The sequence below is a fragment of the Muscardinus avellanarius genome (genome assembly GCF_963383645.1).
Source record: "Muscardinus avellanarius genome assembly, chromosome: 9".
In the NCBI taxonomy this organism is placed as follows: Eukaryota; Metazoa; Chordata; class Mammalia; order Rodentia; family Gliridae; genus Muscardinus; species Muscardinus avellanarius.
In genome coordinates this window covers 25,205,918-25,228,568 of record NC_137795.1, presented here as the reverse complement: position 1 = coordinate 25,228,568, position 22,651 = coordinate 25,205,918, and positions in this window count along the sequence as shown.

The following is a 22,651-nucleotide window of genomic DNA, read 5'->3' as shown; positions in this document are numbered from 1 at the left end:
GAGGAGAGGAGGGAGAATTGAAGAAGGAAACAGTTCAATTAATACTATGGCAGTATGTGAAGAAATTTCTACCAGTCTCACTAACATGTGTGGGCAGGGTAGGAGAGGTAGAAGGGTGTGATGTGGAGGAAATATCCAAAGAGGGGTGTGTGTGTGTGTGTGTGTGTGTGTGTGTGTGTGTGTGTTAACACATTGAACCTCACTATGGTATATAATTGCAGTGCACTAATAAAATAAGTTTTTTTTTTTAAAAAAAGAAGTCACCACTTTGCTTTGGGTAGAGGAGAGGTCAACCAGTTTAAGGTCACCCCCAGAGAGAAGGCTGGGCAAGGATGTAGGACTTTTTACCCTTCAGCGAGATGGTAACAAGAAAATGAGAAACCAAAGCAGAGAGGATGGCCAAACCCTACAGAAATTCTCTGAGCCAAGAAGTTGGCTTCCAAGCTTTTATACGGTGTCTGTGGCTTCGGATGTAGGTCTTGACGAAGACCTCAGAGCTGCTGATCCGACCTGCACACCCACCGTCTCACTCCCGACTTCCCATCACCATGGTTCCACATGCAGCCATCTCTTTATGCTTTCTTGGATGCCTAATCTCTTTAGGCTGAGCAAAATGCCTCTGTTTCTTCTTTAAATCCCCACAACCTACAAGAACACTTACATTTAACAGAGGTTAAATAGAGTCCTCTTTGCTGTATCTGGTGACTTCTCAACCACGAAATCCTTGTAGATAGAGGGCGATTTCCCCCATTCCTAGATCTATGGGTGACTGGTTCAGAATTAAAAGACAGCCTTTCTATTTGTGAAAAACTGCCTTACTAAATGTCCCACTTCCTTGGGAAGCAATGCATTATTTTCTCCATCTGGCATATGCTAAATAGTTGTGAAAATACAGGAAGTTTCTGTGAATTGCCTCAAAAAAATCTTGACAGGCTTTGCACTATTTTGGATTATTCTGATATGTATTATGACATCCAAACTGAGATAAAACCAAATAAAATAATATAAAGTAATAAAATGAAGTAAAACTGGGTCAGGCAGTATGATGCTTTCTTCACCTTCTGTGTAACAAGTAAGGACACTTCTACAAACAAAATTTGAGTGAAAATAAAAACAAGGAAAGATTTTGTTTTTGAAATGTCTGGAGTTGAAATTAGCTCAGTCATTTTAAGTTGTTTTATCAACATTTTGGAAACATTTACTAAAATATTTGGTTTGTTTATATCATAGAAACATGGAGTATCTGAACTCCATGAAGCTTATCAGTATGCTAGTCCAGTCTCTTCTTTTTACAAATAAAATATCACAAGTCCAGAAAGGTTGTGATTTCCTGAAGATCATACAACCAGTTGGAGGCAGAGTACATGCTAGACTCCAATTTTCATAATTCTTAGTGCACTGTTCTTCTCAGAGCACCCCTGAAATATTTCTGTAAGCGTTTAGACCTTTGTACCTGAATGACAGCATCTCCCCAGCCAAGAAGAATGAAGCAGCCAATCAGAAGATCAGGTAAAGTGTCAGGCAAAGAAAGTGGGGCGAAGATGACAGCCACTCCTTTCTTCTCTCACGCTCTGCTCTTCTCATAGCTGCAGTGAGATGCCAAAATAGTGCAGAATGGAGGAAAGTCAACAAATCCTATCCTTTAAGGTTTCCACCTCCCAAGAGTCACTATTCTACTTCCTGTCGATGGGACCTGGCACTTCACTAGGAAATGCAACAGTGATTTGATTAAGCACACATAATACCCTGATTCCTTTCTTGACTCCACAGTTAGAGCTACGTGACTGTTTTTTATCTCTCTGTTCTTCAGTTTCCTTGTCTGTAACAATGTCTACCTCACTAGGTTGTTGTGATGACTAAGAATAATATTTTTTGGAGCTTAGAACATGCCTGGGACATGTTAAATATTATATATGTATATGATCAATAATTCACATGTAAGTTAAACTTCTTTCACATCACCATGTCCATTTCATTGAAATCCCCCTGTCACTTTTCACCTTATGAAAAGCACTAGCTGCCTGCCCTGTGATCATCTTTTTCTTTGCCAGCCTCCCACCTCTACCACGAGTGCTGCTGAAGTTCTTGGCTCAGAGGAAGAGTCTGTGGACAATCCAGTGAGGCCTTACCCGGGACAGAGTCCCATGCTTCCAGGTTGGAGCACCCCACCAGGTGAGAAGTATCTGCAAAGCTTAGGTTAAAGGGGCAGGGGCTATCCCAGCCACACCCATTAGCACAGCTGGCTAGCATCAGCACCTGGGCTCTTGTTTTCTTAATCCATGAAAAGGCCTTTGACTCTCTGCTATTAGGAAATATATGCAGGTGTGTGTGTGTGTGTGTGTGTGTGTGTGTGTGTGTGTGTGTGTGTATTAAACTCAAAATCTTTCCCACATTGCAATTGCTTGACTTCTTTCTGTTGGGTCTCTAGGCAGTATCTGAAAGAGCATTTTATTATATTTTTCTTTTGGCTCCTGCTTGCAATGAAAAAATATAGACATTTTATTTTCTGATCACATTTATATGTATACATATATATATATATATATTAATTCATGAATTTAATCAATTAGTTAATTAATTTTAAAATGAAATAATGAATTAATTTTAAATTAATTTAAAAATGAAATAATGTCTACCTCACTAAACTGTTGTGATGATTAAGAATAATATTTTTAGCACTCAGAACATGCCTGGGACATGCTCTAAACTCTAAAGTGTTCTAAGCTCTGAACCAGTTTTTACATTAAACATTCATATGTGCTAGGCACTGTGCTCTTTCATTGGCCTAAATTTGCTATTGTAATGAGTTGGTTCTCTGAGAGATAGTTTGAAAATGGGATGTCTTCAAGGACCAGAGAAGAATGTCAGCTATTGTCAAAAATAAGTGATGCCAAGTTAAGAAAATGACAGTGGAATCTGTGACAAACTGAGGAGATATCTCCCAGCTAATACCACTAGCCCTGCCCTGTGAATGCACATGTTTGTAAGAAACAGAGATGGGGATAGGAAGTGGCAGACGACACCACCTTTTAGTGCTAGCATTAGAGTGTGTGCTAATATGTAAGGCTAATCACCAGGTCCCTGTTGTAATATTTGTAGCAGAACAAATTAGCACCATTAACAGCAACACGGAAGAAATGGATTTAATAGATCACTCAGAGTGCTCTGAGATCTCAACATTGAAAGGAAAGGAGCAGAGTATCTCATTGGTAGACAACCACTGTCTGGAGGGTCACAAAAATAGTGGATACCGGGGTAGAGTAAATGGAGCAGAATATTCTGGACATTGATCAAGGTGTATAGGAAGTCCCAGAGCCCTCCCACTGACAGACCAGACTTCAATAGTCCTTGGGCTAAATGCATCTTGCTGGAGGGGCTAAGGTACTTTATTTTTTTGGTACTAGGAATGGAATCCAGGGGCATTCTACCTCCGAGCTCCATCCCCAGGCCTATTTTCCATTCTTTAGTTTGAAACAGGGTCTCACCGAGTTGCAAAGGGCCTCACTAAGTGTAGCTTAGGCTGTCCCCGAACCACAAACCGCAATCCTCCTGTCTCAACTTCCCAAATTCTGGGATTACAAGCATGCACCACCACACCCAGTGGTTGGGGCACTTGAACAGTATCATCACCTTTCTACTCCAGGACCCACAAGAGGGTTGGTCACAGAATATCTGCAGAGGAGAAAACTAAGGAGGAGATCCTTTGACTCATCATAAAGTCACAAAATCACAAAGTCAACAGTAGTGAGTTAATTTTTGTGTGTGTGTGTGTGTGGGTCTGGGGATGGAACCCAGGGGCATTTGACTTCCAAGCTACACCCCCTGCCCTAGTTTTTATTCTTTATTTTGAAACTGTGTATCACTGAGTTGCAGAGGGCCTCACTAAGTAGCTGAGGCTGTCTGCGAACTGCAATCCTCAGGTCTCAGCCTCCCAAATGCTAGGCTAATGAGTTAATTTAAAAATAGTCAAACCTGTGATATAAAGCTGAAAACAACTAGAAATTATTAAAACAGCATTTTTCCATGGCTAAGACTCCAGCAGACTGCAAAATCCTGTAGAAGCCAAGAGTACCATGGGTAATTTTAAGGGGAGCCTCTGGGTGTCCCGGCTATAGCATACACTTCATAAATTCAATATGACATTTGTATAAATGAAAATAGGCATGAAATCATATATTTTTAACCATGAAATTTGTTGATTTATGATTTCCATAGGGTTCCCCTTCAGACAAAAATGTCAGAATGTGGCCTGAAGGTTCTTATACTTACCCTTGAAAAGAACCAGATAATTGGCCATTTTTCTCAATGAGGCACAACTGGTTTATATTTAACTGCAGATCAGGAATGGATTGTGTCAGTTAACTGATGATTGACTCTTCTTTGGCATTTCTCTCTTCCACCAATGGATACTTACCTCTCTTGGTTGCCATCCTCTGCGCAAACCTGGCATAATGATTCGTTGGCCTCCCAAGTACCAAAAACCCTCAAAGAGATTACCCAAGTGACAATTACCGTCATTCAACAGATTGTCAAAACGTGTGTGTCGTCAGAGGAAAGATGTCTCTGGATCCTTTAAAAAGAGGAAGGTTAGCAAGAACTTCAACAATTTAACAAGACCCTATTACAAAATTAATAATAATTTTACAAAAATATCACAAAAAGTAATAAAATAAAATAGGCTGGGAGGTTAGCTTAGGTAGAACACTGCAGGGTTCAATCCCTAATACCAAAAACAAAAACAAAAACAAAAACTGTAGATGAAAAAGCAAATCCTATAGAGGAACAAATAAGACAACCTAACTGAGGGGATGGGAGGGGGAAGAAGAAAACTCTTTATAAAGCACACAATGTACTTAAACATATCGAAGTCAACCACTAAACCATATGTCTATATATGATATGTGCATATATGTCTACACAAGTTTTTTTTTACCCCATTATGATGTATGAATACAATGCACCAATAAAAAAAAACTTTTTAAAAAAGGAACAGAAATCAAGTCCACAGACTTAGTGTCTTTCCATTTGGTATTTCAACATTTTACATGAAAGAGAAATAAACACAGAGAAAACAGCATAAGTTGAGTTTTAAGCACAAGAGAAACATAGATGCTCACAAAACTCTAAACTCCTAAATAGTTGCCAAAAAGTATATGAGAAGAGTATGCCTTGTGCCAAATAATTTATCATTTATTTTCTGGGCATTGATTAGATGACCCCAAAGATATGTTCAAGTTTTAGAATCTATGATTTTATATCTTTAAATTTTTATGATAATTTTTGGGCTGCATTCTTTAAAAGATTAAAAAAGTGAGTTTAAATTTTTAGCTTTTTCTGTTTTCTGTTTTGGAAATCTATTGAACCCCATGGAAGATGCAAAATAAAAATAATTGGAGCCACACTTGGGATGTTACATTTTCTCCTAAAACCATGGGTTCTATTTTGCCTCAAGTGCTATATTTTACCGGAAGCTTCTTTATTATAATTATATTATTATTATTAATTTTGGTGCATTGCAATTATACATCATAGTGGGGTTCAATGTATTAAAATCATAATGCCCACGACTCTTGCTGTATTTCTATCCACATCACACACCTCTCTATCTCCTCCACACTCCCCATTGTGTTAGTAAAATTGAGAGTAATGACTCCACATACTGCCATATTATTTGAACTGTTTCCTTCTTCAATCCTCCCAATTCCCCTTCTCACCTCCCTCCTCTCCTCCCTTTCCACTACTCTTGGAGTCTCTTCTTTTGAACTCTGTATCGCTTCCTGTTAGTTTTCCCACTAACTGATCTCTCTTACTTCTGTAAGAATAGAATTTGATTGGCTGATGAATGGATGGATGAGCATATGAATGAACAAGTGAATGTGAAAATTAACTGATCTCTTTGGAACTATATAAAATGAGTTTGTTTCAGCTCAAATCTCTGAAAACAACTCTATTACACAATTTTAAGGATGAAGAATGCTTTCTTTCTTGTGGTCACTGGTTTCATGCAGGGTAAAGAAATTACTGTTTGAAACAAGTTTTTTTTTAACAAAGTAATTTTAAAAGGCTTCTGAGGGTGGTCCTGCCTAATAGGAGATATTCATCCAAGTAAAAAAAAAAATACCTTATCTTCGGGGTGTCTCAACAACAGGCAGAACTTGATCTCTTGGCGAAAGGTCACAAAAAGCACTGTAATCTAATCCAAACACGTAGTCCTCTACTCTACTTAAGATTTATCTATGCCAATGGCTGCTTTTGGGGAGCAGTTTCTCTATCAATTAAATGTCAGCTCACAAAAACAATAGGCTAATGTGAACAAATATGCTGCCCGCTTACCTCTTGAACAGTCTTTTCACTAAAACATAATTCCCATGTGATAATGGAATATTTAAATTTCTCCTTTGCCCTTAAACCATACTAAATGCTGACTGCTATGGTTTTAATTTAGAATGTCCCCAGACCTCAGGTGGCTGACCAGGCGGCCATGTTGGAGGTGGGACTTGGTTGCTAGGGTGGGGATTTTGGGGGTGGGGCCTGGAATAGTGTTTCTGGGGCAGGCTGCTGTATGTACTTCCAACTTCTTTCTCCTTGCTCCATGTTATGAAGCTGTGAGCTCCTGCTTGACTGAAATCTCCAGCACTGTCAGCAAATAAATCTTCCTTCCTCTAAGTCGTAGTCATCATGTATTTGGGGTAAAGGGATGAGAATGCTGACTGAAGCACTGACTTTAAGCAAGAGCTTTTCATTAGCCCCACTTCAAACTCCACCATGCAGTTGGCCTCAGATCTGGTCTATTATGCATTTGCGTGTGGTCAATGTGATCTCAGAGAACCCAGGGCAACCTGACCTTATCAGAACAGTGCTCCTGCTTCCTGTAAGAGCTGGCTTCCATATATAGATTCAGTAAGAATGTTTCCTTTTTGAGGAGTTTTTACTTACTTTTGAATTCTGGGAAAAAATACATTTAAGTACATGTCCACCAAAAATAGATGAAAAAACAAGTGATGGACAGGAAGCTGTGACCCAAGAATTCCAAATGGATAAAGCCTCTATAAAACAAAAACAATAAATAAAATTAAATAGTTAAGAGGGAAGCATACAGCTCAAGTTCTGAACACAGGGAAGATGTTGTAAGAGGCACTTGTTGAAAGGATAAAGTGACTCCAGATCCATTCCTGAGCTCCACAAGATGAGGATGAGGTTACTTGAGGGTCATCATGACGATGCATCCCCGGATGGGACAACATGGTAGCAGCTTTCCTGACAAATATGACTCTAAATTCTATTGTAGAAAGTGTAGGTGTGGGGCTTAAGAAAGATTTCTTCAGCTGCTCACAAGTACTTGTTACTATCCTGACACTAAGAATGCTGATCTTCAATTTTTACAGGATTCTCATAGCCAGGTATTTTGGTACAGGTCTGTAATTCCAGTACTTGGGAGACTGAGATGGGAGGACTGAAGGTCAGCCTTAGCAAATTAGCAGACACTCAGCAAATTAAGGAGACTCTATTTAAAAAAAAATTAAAAAGCTGGTATGTAGCATAAAGGTATAACACCCCTGGGTTCAATCCCCAGTACCACACACACACACACATACACACACACACACACACACACTCACACACACATGTGCACACATGCACACACACTCGCATGCACACACGCATCTTTTTTTTTTGTGTGTGTGTGTTACTGGAAATGGATCCCAGGGGCTTTTACCTATGAGATACACTCCCAGACCTATTTTTTATATTTTATTTGGAAACAAGGTCTCACTAGGTTGCTGACAGCCTCACTAATCTGAGGCTGGCTTCAAACCTGAGCAATCCTCCTGTCTCAGCCTCCCAAGTACTGGGATTAGAAGCGCACAACACCACACCTGGCTCGCACACACATCTTTATACTATTCTCATAATGTGAATTCCATTACACATAGAGAGCACAGTGCAGCTTGTTTATTTTCTTTGTCCCTTTCCACTGTTGGGTAGCAGTAGCAGTTCTGTTGACCCAGAATCCTCATGATTTTACTTGTCATCTCACCCACTGCATTTCTTCCAAGTATGCCCTGAGACATACATCCAGGGTAGAGTTGAAAATATATTGATAAACTAAGGCACATGGACAATATTTTCCTTATCTCAAATATGTTATGGATGCTCACTTCCTGAAGGATAGAACAGGTGCAGCCAGAATCTGGAATCAGACCTGAGAGGCTCACTTGTGGTGGTGTGCCATTTCCTTAGGGGCTGCATCAGATTCTGATTTGGGAAGGGGGATGGGAAAGCTGCATATTAGGAAATACATTCAACATTATAGCTGCCAATCATAGAATTTAATTTGTGTAAAAAATTTGTAGAACATAAAAGGACATTAGATAATTGTGTTATGAAAAAGGAGTATGGTTTCATCAGTTACACTTTGTTCTGAATTCACTCACCTGGGAAGGATTCCCATCTTCCACCTACTTTTACTGGAGTGAGCCCATTTTCTAATGATTAGGGCGACTTCTAGCACCAGGATGGTGCCTGGCTAATCATGGCATCTAACAAGCAGATGTTTAATATGTTATATAAAAGGCTTTGGAGTAGTTAGTAACACTGTCTTCCCTAACAACAGAGGAGTTTGACTTTGTGCTTCCCAATATGTACATAATAATGAGGATTATCTTGGAAAAGGGGCAAACACAGGAGTTCCAGAGCCACCACATACTCCCTCAATCAGAGTCTCTGGGGAGGGCCCCAAGAATCTGTATGTCTGATGCACCAGCTATACCAAATACGAAGAAGTGTGGCCTGTTGCAGTTTGAGGGAAGAATAAGGTGATAATGCAGTCGTATGGAGAGCAGAAAACTAGCTTTACCTGGATAAGTGAGTAAATCTTTGGGAAGGAAGGGGAATTAGTTTTCTGGAGGAGATGGTGCAGACTAGAAAAACAAGTTCAAAAGAAAAGGTATAAAGAGATCCATTCATGAGGAGGCCTGGCCTGGCATTCCACAGCACCACTGTGATTCAGAAAAGCAGCAACACAGGAGAGATTAGTGGAAGGACCACAGATTAAAAAAAAAAAAAAAAAGCCTGTTCCTCAGAAAATGTGGATTTCATCTTAGAGGTAACAGAGTCAATTGGCTTTCACCTATTGGCAAGCAGGGGGATTACATGATTGCTACAGTTTGTGAGATGATAACACTAAAGTCAGTGAAAAGAACTTAATAGTGGGATAAGGAATAAAATTAGGAAAATATGATAAGGAGAGCAGGCTGCGGCAGGAGACCCTGGAGGACCCCAGCCTCTGTCAGCTTCCTGACTGCTAAGTGATCTTTTTCCCCACCTGGGATCCTCAGAGCCAACCTGAATGGCACAGAGTTTTCCTTAGCCCTGTGTGTAGAAACATTTCTTTAGATTTCTCAGTGAAGACAATGATCTTTACAAAGCTCTAGAACATGATGCTTTGTACTTTGGTACTGGATAAAAATAAAACAAAATGAAACAAACAAATAAAAGCAGTGCAATTTGGGACACTGGGCAATATTTTCAGTGCCTCAACCCTTGGGCTGTCAATTCTATTTTATTTCCAGCTTCTACCTAATCTACTGAAAACAAAGTTATGTAAGCATACCTCTATGCAATTTATATTCAGCATTCCAGTGCAGCCTGAATAAATGACATGCAATATGTAAGTGTTTGAAAAAAATTACTATGGCCTTTGGATTGTAATGATGTGTCAATGTAGGTTCACTAATTATAACAAATGTACCGTTCTGGTGAGGGGTGTTGAGAGTGGGGGAGGCTATGCATGTGTGGGGGCAGAGGCAATATGGGAACTCTCTGCACCTGCTCGATTTTGCTTTGAACCTAAAACTGCTGTAAAAAATAAAAAGAGAAAAAGCGAGTTTTAGGAAAGTATGGAGTATGATCTATGTTAAAATGTGTATCAAACCATACACATTAAGGTCTGTGCATTTTACTGTGTATAAATTATACTTCAATAAAGAAAAATGCATGCATAAAAATTATATTATTGGAGATGATTTCTAGTTTGTTGTTGTGGTGGTGGCACTAGGAATTGAACTTAAAAGCATTCTACCTCTGAGCTACATCCCCAGACCAATTTTATTTTTTATTTGGGAACAGGGTGTCACTAGGTTACTGAAAGCCTCACTAAATTGCTGAGGCTATCCTTGAACCCGCTATCCTCCTGTCTCAGCCTTCTAAGTACTAGGATTACAAGCGTGTGTCACCATGTCCAGCTAGTTGGACATGCTTTCTGATTTCTAGTTCCTTCAAGAGTGTATATTAAGTCCATACTGGAAGTGGCAATCCCATACGCCTCAATTTCAATAGCAGGATGCGTTGAGATCAGTAATACCCTGGCCTAAAGTTGTGGAACTCATTTTACTTTTATAAAAAGTGATATTTATCTTAGTTTAACAGATATGAAGGGATACTGGTGTGTGTGTGTGTGTGTGTGTGTGTGTGTGTGTGTGTGTGTGTTACTGTAAGGTACTGGAGATTGAACCCAGAGGCATTCTACCTCTGAGCTACACCCCAGCCTTATTTTATTTTATTTTTGTAAATTTTGAAACAAGATTTACTAAGTTACAGAGGTCCTTAGTAAGTTTCTGAGGCTGGCCTCAAACCTGTCATTCTCAGGTTTCAGCATCTCAAATGTTTGGATTATAGGCATCTGGGTACTTAAGTAAATACCTTCTTCACAATGCCCTGATTTAATTAATCAAGGGCACATTCCATGTAATCATACATATATACTTTTATTCTTTTGGAAAAATAATACAAAGAACATTTCGAGTCCATAAGCCGTATTTGAGGGAAAAACTTACTTTATTGTCATATCATTTACACACACACACACACACACACACACACACACACACACATTCTTTTTCTGTTTATATAGGTATAAAGTGAGACAAGTCATTGTGACATTGTCCTTCTTATTCCATGAGAAAAAGCACCTCTGAAAATAAAAATAATGATAATGTCAAATTTTAAAAATTAGAGATCTAAACTACATTAATGAATCAATATTTGATTATGTTTTTTCAATTTTAGGGTGCCCGTGGTCTCCTTCATTCTATGAATTCTATTGGAATATAATGCATATCTAAATTTACAACTCTCTATAGGTTGCATGCCAACTGTGTATCTATCTCTGTTCTTTTTCTCTGTACCTATATGTCCCAAGCATTTCATGTGGGACTTGCCCTGCCTTAGCCAGTTCTATATAGAATGACTGGCATTCTCTCTGTGTATGTTAACAAAAGATCTCTGTTCCCAAACAAGAAGGCCTCTCAATCCTCCTGAGAAGGCACTTGGAGAGTGTCCAGAGCTGACACTTGACCCTCACTCCTCAGAGGTGAATGGCAGCACGCACCATGACACCTGGCCCTCTGACTCCATGACTTCTACACTTAATCAGCCTCCGGTCTGATAAATGAGTTTAGCTGGAGGAATGTGAAGGGCTGCTGTGTCTGCGCGACCATCCACATCCTCCCAGACTATGCTGGGCAGTGGCAGAGCTGGCTAATCCACGAAAGCCTCCCGTGATCTGTTCAGAGTCTCTGCTCTGTGCAGTGACCTCAGGCGACCACAATGCCCATGACACTCCAGGCACCTTGGACCCCAGTCCTTGCAAGGAAGGTCTTATTGGAATGGCCTGCGTCACCTGGGCGTAGACTCAACAAGGCCCCAGTGATAAGCTTGGACAGACTGGTGCTATCTAAAGTGCTAAGATACCAAGAGATGCTGAGTGGAAACAAACAGAGGCTGCACAGAGATTTTAGATCTTAAGCCTTCGCAAATACTTCTGCGCACATACACAGAATCCTGAAAATCTCAGGAGTTTGACTTTTAGCCTCAAACACAAAGCAGTTGAGTTGCCTTAAACCCATTCTGCTGCTCTAAAAGGATAGCGATGAGCTGGGCGTGGTGGCACATGCCTGGAATCCTGGTACTTGAAAGGCTGAGACAGGAAAATCACAGGTTCAAGTTCAGCCTCAGCAATTTGGGGAGACACTCAGCAACTTAAAGAGACTCTTTTAAAAATAAAAAATAAAAACAATAATATAATACAAAATTAAACAAAGAAAGAATAAAATTAAATAAAAATTAAAATACCTCTGATTTAGTTCAGAAATAGAATGCTCCTGGGCTCCATCCCCCATACTAACATAAAGGGAGGTGGGGGTCTGTTAGTTTTCTCATTATTTAGCAGGCATAAGGAGAATTGAACTGGACGTGGAACACACTGCATAGACAGCTGTTTGATAGTACTTTCCCAAATATAAAGTGTGCTTACATTTTGACCCAACAATTTTTCTTTCAGAAATCTACTCTATTGGATTCTTGTACATGTACCCCAAAATGTGTATTTGTCTTTTGCTATTTTGTAAGAAGTAGACAAATTAAAAGAACCAACAAGATATTCATTAAGAAGGGGCTTCTGCCGGGCGTGGTGGCGCACGCTTGTAATCTCCGCACTTGGGAGGCAGAAACAGGAGGATCGCACAGGTTCAAAGCCAGCCGCCCTGGCTTAAGAGACCCTGCTTCCAAATAAAAACCTGAAAACTAGGTCTGGGAGTGTAGCCCAGAGGTAGAAGGGTTCCATTCCCAGTACCACCAAAAAAGGGGGGAGGCTTCTAAAATAAAGTATGATGAATCAACACACTATCAAGAGGTTACTAAGGTACCCTACAAAGTAAAAAAAAAAATCACAAACATTTATATGATATGACTCCATTATATAACAAGCAAACAAACAAAACCACGCTTTATGAAACCACACACAGGGATGAGGATGTAGCCCAGCCGTAGAACACCTGCCTCGCACGTGTGAAGCCCTGTGCTGGCTCCCCAGCACCACCGACATGCATGAGGACTAGAAAGATGCAATGGACCTGCTTTGAGAGCTGACCTATGGTAAATGAAGTAGAATCAGAGATGTGAAGGAAATGTTCAACGTTAATACAATTTATGATTATATTGTTTGAATACTTATAATTAATTCAAATTTATGTTCACGGACTGATTTTACTGAAAGCAAAGTCTTACGTATTTTGAGATTAGTTGAATGCTAGACATGCTAAGAGACAGGTGCCAAGCAAAGAAGGTCACTGCACCACGAAGATTCACATTTCTAACAGAAAGGACATGGCTTGATGTACTTTGTAGGTGCCACATACTATAGTCATTTCTTTACATCATTTATGTTTTCTTTTCTTTTTTGTCATTTGTAAATATATTGATGTTGTGAGAAGGGGAAACTTTACTTCCCTTTGATCTTCAAAGTACTGAAAATCAGGGAAGAGTTCCACATGGAGGCCATATTTGAGAAGGATCTAGGTAAATGAGAGTTAGTTGAAATGAAATGTTCTTTCCAAAGGCAGTGACAGAAAAGCATATTAGTGCAGCCATCTTAATATTTTACTGAACACCACAGTGCATCCTTTTTGTACCAGTGAGGCTAAAAGGGAAAAAGAACCCTGTGTGGTCACAGCACGTAGCTCGTTAGAAGCTGGCTTCTTGGAATGAGCCACATTCAGAGAGCAGGGGCCTCCTCATATGATGAGCTCTGTGAGAGAGCTAATGGTGAAAACCTGGTTAGGGAGAGAATTCAATGGACTTTGTAAAAAAAAAGGCAGTGATTCCAACTCTGAGGATACTCACCTGTCACAGAGGGAGAATTACTGGCAGTTTTAACTTCAAATAAAAAGAGCAATTCAGATCAGACTTCAGCCTCCCAAACTGTTTGCTTATTCATAAACACTCTATCCAGGCCCTTAGGAGAAAGTGAGGGACAAAGTGGGTTTCTGAGCCCAAGACATTTCTGGTGTCTTCCTTGTGTTCATAGATTTAGTTCTTAATCCTTTGCTTAAAGTAATAGCCTTATATAAAATACATGGTGAGTGGTATTCTACACTTGATTCCATTTTTCTCTTTAAAATAGTGTAAATGCAGTATTTGTTAGAGCTCAGCTTACTGCTCATCTTCGGTCTTATCAAGCTTACCTCCATCCTGAATTCTCTAATGCCATGTTTTGCCTTAGTGGGTTGAATTGCTAATAATCTAATAACCATATACATTTCAGCATAAAACTTAAGAATACTTAATGTCAATATTGTTTATAAATTTTCTGACAGATGCTTTGTTAAGACCAGTGATAAACATTAGAAAATGTTTAACAATGGATCCTCCAGGGAAAATGAGAAGCAACAGAAAGACCTGGTATATGTGCAGCATGTGCCCATTTCTATGGTGTAAATACTCTCCTTGTGGTCAGATTTGAGTTACCATCAATGAGTGTACAGTTGGAAGGGAATGATCCCTATCTGCTTTCTGGAGCTACCATGAGCCCATTCCAAACAACCCTCTTTGAAAGACAAATTAATAGTTTTGGCAGGAAAGCCCCCTTCACTTCAGCCTCATTCAAGTATTCGTTCTTCTGATATGTATTGCATACCCACTTATGTACAAGCCCTCCTCAAGGAGATAAGACTATAGTAAACTTTACATACAGTTCTTGCCCTCATTGAACTTATATCCTTGAGGAGGGAGACAGACACTTGATAATACATCAAAGAAAATAGTTTGCATACCACTGGGTGATAAATGCAATGAAGAAACATAAAACTGGGTAAAAGGGATAGAGAATTTGATGGAGGAAAGGCAGGGAGGAATCTGTTTCTTATAAGGGAGTTAGGCAAGGTCTATAAGGAGAGGCTGAAACTAATGATAAAGGCAGTAATCATGGGCAAGAGCCTTTCAGGCCCAAGAGACAGTATGTGCACAGGATCCGAAACAAGAATATGCTGGACGTGGTGGGGGAGTAACATGGAGGCAAAGTGATTCCAAATCTCCCAATTTGGAAATCCATTGACATTTTCCTCTACAAATTTGTTCTTCATTTCCTTTTTCCTTTCCAACAACATAAAAAAATGTTTCTACTTAAAAGAACAGTTGATGTTATTGCTTTTCATTTTCTCTAGAAGGAAATGAAGTATGTAGAGATTAAATCAAAGCCTTAATTACAGATCCAAAAATTATGATTGGTCTCAGTGTTATATACACTGTAACCAAACCCCTGTGCTAGGCAAGTTCTGCCTGGCTACTCGCAGAGTTCGATAACCATATGTTGGCTGCTGCATGTATTTTTCTTAAACATCTGCAGTTGTCCAGAACAGAAAACGTTCCCCTGCATCTATCAGTAGACTGCTTTAAATTTTTTTTGTTGTGGTTTCTGTTAAAAAGCCATTTTTTCTACAGAGAAATTAAGATATCATTTGTTTTTAATGCATCCAACGAAAAATTTGTTGATCTGAACCTATGCTCCCAAAATTGGGCAAGAAACTAAGGATATAGCAATGGACAAAATACATTTGTTTGCTGCCCTAGTAGGGGTTAAAGTTCAGCAGATCAGGTGAACATTCAACAAATGCCCAGACTGCTGGTTCTTTTTCCTTCTGTGTGTGTGTGGCACTGGGGCTTACTCCAGGGGCATTCTACCCTTGAGCTACACCCCCCAGTTCTATTTTATTTTGAAACAGGGTCTCATTGAGTTGCAGAGGGCCTAAGTAGCCTAGAATGGCCATAAACCTGCACGCCTCCTGTCTCAACTACCAAAGTCTTGGAATTACAGTTGTGTAGCACCAAGCCCATCTCTGACTGCTAATTCTGGAAATATTGTATGATAAGCACTATGAAAGGTCATATATGCTGGGCATGGTGGCACATGCCTGTAATTCCAATACTTGGGAGGCTGAGACAGGAGAACCACAGGTTTGAAATCAGCCTCCATAACTTACTGAGACTTTCATCACACTACAGAGAACCTGTTTCAAAACAAATAGGTTCATCCCTCAGTAAAACACACACACACACACACACACACACACACACACACACACACACACACACCATACAGTGGAATAAAATGTTCTTGATAGATGATAAATTAATACATACCGGATAAAAGATGTTTTTAACTGTGAAAAATGCTTTGGAAGGAAGAAATATAATTGGATGAGTTAGAATCCAGGGCAGCCTGCTGGGCTGAACTTGGTGTTCTGTTCTTTGGCAGTGAGGAACATTGCCACTAATGTTACAAGGCAGGTGGGAACAGGAATTCACCAGGGGAGAACGATACCTTCTGAATTTGAGTCAAAGGGCTTGACTTAGGGTTCCAGTTGGGTGGAAGAAGTGGTTGTTAAATTTGCACTTGCAGAATACCTTGCCAAGGTAGAGAAATTGTTGGTTGCTCAAATCAGAATAAGGAGGCTGGTGGGACATGGGTGAACCCCTCTTAGCCCCTGCCTTCTCTTCGCCTTGGAATAATCAAGGACAGCTTTCCTTTTTAGGATGGCTGGGTATTTTGAAATCCCTCATGGAGTCCTTTCTTCTACTCACCATCACAATGAGAGAATTCTTGGGAATTCTGGAAGAGGCAATCCCAAATTAGACCTGCACCTACTTCTATTAACTCTTAGAAATGCCTGCACCAGGAAAGTGGTTGGGATGGAAAGTTAAAAGCTTTGTCAGGATTTGGGATTCAGCTTGAGGAGAGTGTAGGGAATTGTGCTTGATAACATCCCTAAGAAATAAGATTTTCTCCCCAAAGAACTTCAGGGGAAGGGTCCGGCTCTTCCATCATGCCAATCATAAAATCACAGGACCTCATTCCTTCAGGCCCCCCATCTACTTCTGGTTAAGCCCTGCACCACCAGCCAGCATCCCTTGCATGGTAAGAAGGTTAGGAGACCCAGCTCACAGGGTCGCTGAGCCATCATTTCTTTCCAAGAAACAAGACTCTGGTACTCAGCACTCCTGAGTCTGGGAATGCCATAGAGGAGCACGAGAGCTTATATCCAGCAGGCCTGGCCAGAGGCTGGATTCCCTCTACTGAGGACAACAATAGGAAGGGCAGCTCATCCCTAAAGTTCCTAGTGTGAAAGGATGTAACAGAAGAGAAATGGATCAGGGATGGACAAGGCTGAGGATGTCTGGACCCCAGACCCTTGTACTAATTGGACGTATGAGATGACAGTGCTCAAATAGTCACAATGTTGTCTAATGGGGATTAGATGCTGCTATAATGTGCAGAGAGCATCCTGTGATTGAAGGAAAGCATCAAAACCAGAGGTCCATCTCTTAAACAAATTAGATCTGAAAAATTTTTGTAGCAGCTAACTTTGGGGTTAATCAAAGTAGATTTTGACTTATTTTATAACAATATTGATTACTCATAAAATAAGAAATAAACAGAAAGAAAAAAGAAAAAAATAAACAGAAAGAAAAAGTAAGGCAAGAAGGAGGAGAGAGAGAGAGAGAGAGAGAGAGAGAGAGAGAGAGAGAGAGAGAGAGAGAGAGAGAGAAAGGCATAAAACTACTCTCGTATTCAGCCTGGAACTCTTGTAATCGGAAGTGTGGGATGTAAAAAGGCTTCCTTGCCAAAAAAGAAACACTGCTGAAATGATACAGCGTGCATAAACCACAGCCCCCAATTAACAGCAGTGTGGGACACTGTCAGGCCACACACACAGAAGGCAGACTCTCTGGACAATGTTAAAGGAAGTAGAGAATTGGCAATTCTCAGAAAATAGATAGAGACAGGAATGGGGAGGAGGGGTTGGTGGGAATTTGAGAAAGGACATTACAAATAATCTTAACTCGTCTAAACCAGATGGAATCATCTTACTTCTATAACACAGCAACTTGAGACAAAGCACATGTCTACATCACAACAAACATTTTGGTAGGGAATGACGTAGGGGACATGCCCTCGGAAACAGTGTTAACGTGACCTGTGATCTTGTCTTCAGCATGCACGATGCTGGCCCGTCAGCTGTGCTCCATGCTAACTTTGGGGTTTAGAGAGGCTGTCCAAAGTCTTTTGGTTTTTCTCAGTAAGGGTAACCCACTATCCCAGTATGCCTTGGTGTATATGTGTGGGGGGGTCCTACGATACAGAACTTTCAGGGATAAAACCAGGAAAATCCCAGACAGTCTGAAAGATTTGGTGATTTATTTTAGACTTACCGGTTTGGGACAGCCAGCAGTACTCACACTTGTTCAGCCAGAGTCTCAACCTAGCAGATGGAGTCCATTTCCCAGCCTGTGACATGATCTTGGCCCAAACCCCAGAGAGAGATACTAGAGACAGAGAGTTTATACCAAAAACTGGATGTGTCCGTTGAAGAGCCAAAGCAACACAGTGAGATTTGGAGGGAGGAAACTCAATTGTTTTTTTTTTTTTTCTATTCAGGATCCATTTGTAGATTTGTAAGCTCCAGAGCCAATATTATGGAGCATATTGTGCTCTGAAGAAAAGTCTGTGGGCAACAGAGGAAAGGTCAGGTGCTTCCCCCGGAGGCTTGGTGGCACTAAGCTTGGCCTGTGGGGCCATGTATTTGTTAGATTTTTCATTGCTATGGCCCAAATACCTAACAAGAACAACTTAGAGGAGGAAAGGTGTCTTTGGGCTCACGGTTTCAGAAGTTCTGTCCATGGTCAGCCTGCTTCAAGGAAAAACATCATGGTGGCAGGGTACGGCCAAGGAAAGCTACCTACCTCATGGCAAATGAGAAGCAGAGAGACAAAGGAAGCAGCAGGAGACAGATATCTATACGGCATAAACATGAGTGCATGTGAGTTGTCCCCAAGGTCTCTGGAGGCACTTAGGAATGAGAAAGAAGACATAATGGGGTAAAGGAATGGAATTTGGGGTCCTCAAGATGAACTGCAAAGATGTTGGAAGCATGATTCTAGATGTTTATAAATTATATTATGTAAATTATATTAGCCATAATAAAGTAATTATAAACTATAAGGGCCTAAATAACTCTGGACTACATATGGTCTGGTAGACTTGAATGATATGTTTGAGAAAAGTATAATAACTTTTTTGTGAATTACTATGTATTGAGTATAGGTTTTTTTTTTTTTTTTTTGGTGGTACTGGGGTTCCTGGAAGCCCTTCTACCTCCGGGCTACACTCCCAGACCTATTTTTACATTTTTATTTGGAAACAGGGTCTCCTAAGCCAGCATGCGTGGCTGGCTTCGAACCTGTGCGATCCTCCTGTCTCTGCCTCCCAAGCGTGGTGATTACAAGCGTGCGCCACCACGCCCGGCTTGGGTATAGTTTTAAAGGTGTGAAAAGTAGGAGCTGGGCATGGTGGCACATGCTTATAACCCCAGCATTCAGCCTCAGGTACTTAGTGAGGCCCTTTGCAACTCAGTGAGACCCTGTTTCAAAATAAAGAACAAAAAGATAGGGCTGGGATGTGGCTTGGAGGTAGAATGCCCCTGGGTTTCATTCCTGGTACCGCAAATAAAAAAAAAAGGGGGAAAGTGGATTTTATGTGACCTCAATAGCAACCTTTTAAGTACTATCACTATTCATACTTATTTTGAAATAAGGTGCAGAGAGGTTTGGGAAATCTCCCAAGGCTACACAGGCCTCTTGGCCTCTCTCTTTTAGTGGTTACACAAAAGCCACGTGGTACAGAGGTGAAACTGTGAGGCCTCAAGCCAGATTTCTTGGATTAGTTGCTTATTAGTTGTCAACTTTGATCATGTAATGGCATAAACTCAGAGCAGGATGCATAGTAAGTGACAAATACAAGTTAGCCATTGTGTTAGGTTTCTGTTGCTATGATAACACACCTGAGAAAATTAATATAAAAGAGGAAGAGTTTGTTTTGGCTTTCAGTTCCAGGGCATCAGTCCATGGTTGGCTGGCTCCGTTGTTTCTGGGCCTGAGGTGAGGCAGAGCATCATGACAGAAGAAAGCAGCTGGGCTCCTGTGACCAAGCAGGAGAAGGCACCACCAGAGCCCTCCTTCCTCCGAGCAGGCACAACTCTATGTTTCCACCAACTCCAAGGCCCTCATGAAGCCATCACCTTCCAAAGGCCAAATCTCTAAATGCTGCTGCTCTAGAAGCCATGCCTGCAATGCTAAGTTCAGGGCACACTTCAGACCCAAAACATACCAGCTATTGACTAGTTGTTGATGTATCATTCACATTTCCAGACAGCCTCCCAAGGGGAAGCTGTGGGTTGAAACTTAGTCTGACTCCTCCATATTCTGAGTTCTTCTGTTGTCCTCTTGTTGAAGACCTAATTTTGATAGGAAGTGCCCACTGTGTCTAAACCTCCAGCATGGGTTTTCAGCTAGACAAGTTATTTTATCAGCAGTTGGTCTATTTTCTCTAGGTATTTTCTAAATTCCCAGTCTTAACTGGTTAAAAGGAAGATTGCAGGAATCTATAGTGGCTGCATTGCTTTATTCTTATCTACACTTCAGGGCAGCTTTCTGGTCTGGTAGCTGTCTGTCCCTTTTGTACAGAACTGCATGGATTCGAAGTGTTTTACAGTTTTCCCCACAGCCTCTATGTGAGAAGAGATCTCTAGAGCTATCCTCTCACTGAACTCTTCCATAAGAAGTCGCTCTCTGCTCTTGTGGGTCTCAACCATTTCCTAACATTTGACACACAATCTACTTAAATATAAAGCGGCTGCTTTTTTGGCATTCTGATTTATCTGTAGGAATGGAATCTTCAGTTCTTTAGCATTTGACACAACACCATATGCCTTCTCCAGAATTTCCTAGCATTTAACTGCTGTTCAGTTGCTGTCTTTCCCACTAGCTAAGTGCTAAGCTTGAAATAATAGATTTGTTAATAATTCTGCTTCTTTTATCTCTTCTGGAAACTGTCATTTTGCAATGATTTTCCTGTGCTCATGGACATCTAAAATGAAACTACTAGAATTTGTTTTTCATTTTATGGACAAAGTTGACACTGGCAATATCTACAGTTCACCCCATAGTTCCTGACCCTTTTTGAAAACAAGCTGAAGCCTACAGTTGCTATTTATATACAAAATTGATTCTAGGCATCAGAATTTCAAAGATCTTTCTGGAATATTTGGTGTTTGTAATAAAACTCACATTTTTCCAGAGGTTTATTTATAAAGTTATTGCTTAGCCGGGTGTGGTGGCGCACGCTTGTAATCCTCGCGCTTGGGAGGCTGAGACAGGAGGATCGCGCAGGTTCGAAGCCAGCCACACGCGTTGGCTTAGGAGACCCTGTTTCCAAATAAAAATGTAAAAATAGGTCTGGGAGTGTAGTCCAGAGGCAGAAGGGCTTCCAGGAACCCCAGTACCAAAAATATATATATATATATATATATATATATATATATATATATATAACCATATATATATATAACCATATATATATATATGGTTATTGCTTACCATTAGCTTTTAGAAGACCTCTTCCTTTTATACATGTATATGTTAGACACATGTAATTAAACAAATTCATCCTTCATTTTCCTCTTTTTGGATAACTTCTTATGTTTGGAATTTCTATAAATGATCAAGACTAACTAAAATCATGAATTTAAATTCACTTAAAGTAGTTTTAATCTCCTTTCTGTCTGTCTGTCTGTCTGTCTGCCTGTCTTTCTTCTTTTGTTTATTGGTGCACTTTAATCATACATTGTGGTAAAGTTCAGAGTGATAGAGAAATATGTGTACATAGCACTCGATGATTCTCCTTCCAACTCCCACCCTTCTTCCCCCTCCCCACACATGACCTTGAGATTGACTTTGCTAATTTTGTGTATATATGTTATATTCATTCAAGTGTTTCAATATTTTTCCTGTAAATACTAAAAACTGACAAACTATGCAGAGATAAAAGTTTTATTGTGGCAAACCTATACCTTTTGCAACTTTAGTGATATTTCAAATCAGTTTCATTCAAATAAGGCCTTGATGGCTTAGTAAAACCAAGAAAAGTTGAATCTCTTTTGTGTATCTGCTTGTAGCAGGTATCTCCAGATGGATACAGGCCCTATTTGAGTACATTTCTACAAGGATAAAATTTACAAAGTTTCACAGATGTTCTCATTAAGGCAACAGAATTATTATTATAAAATTTAGTGAGGTTCATGTACCCCCTATACATTCCTGAATAAGGGACTAATGACTTGGTATTTAGATTAAAATAACTGAAACACATCATGGAATTAATACAATTGACACCAGAAAATCTCTTTCTAATGGTATAGAGAAGCAACATGAAACCTCATCTCTACCAAGCATATGTCCTACCTGCATGAATGTGATTATGGTTCAATTGTTTCCCTTCCCTCAATGATGATATTAAATACATTTATTTTTTGAGGTCCCAGGAATGGAATCCAGGGGCTTTCTAACCCTGGGCTACACTCCCAGACCTATTTGATATTTTATTTGGAAACAGGGTCTCACTGAGTTGCTGAGAGCCTCACTCTGGCTGACGCTGGCTTTGAACCTGCGTAATCCTCTCAGCCTCCCAAGTGCTGGGATTACAAGCGTGCACCACCACTCCCAGCATGATATTAAATACTGATCAAATATCTAACATGACAATAAAAGTGCTATAATAATGGCCTAAGGAGAGTCTAACTTTAGAGCATCTAATCTGAAAGGCACCCAGGAGTCTGAGAGAGCTGGACTAGGAGTCGTGATTGGGTTCAACAACAGCTAGGCAATCAGTAAATCATGCCAAGAGGTGCCAGAAACATTAAAAAAAAGAAATTCACCTTTTCACCAGTGAGAAGACCAGCCATAGAAGAACTGTCTATGCCCT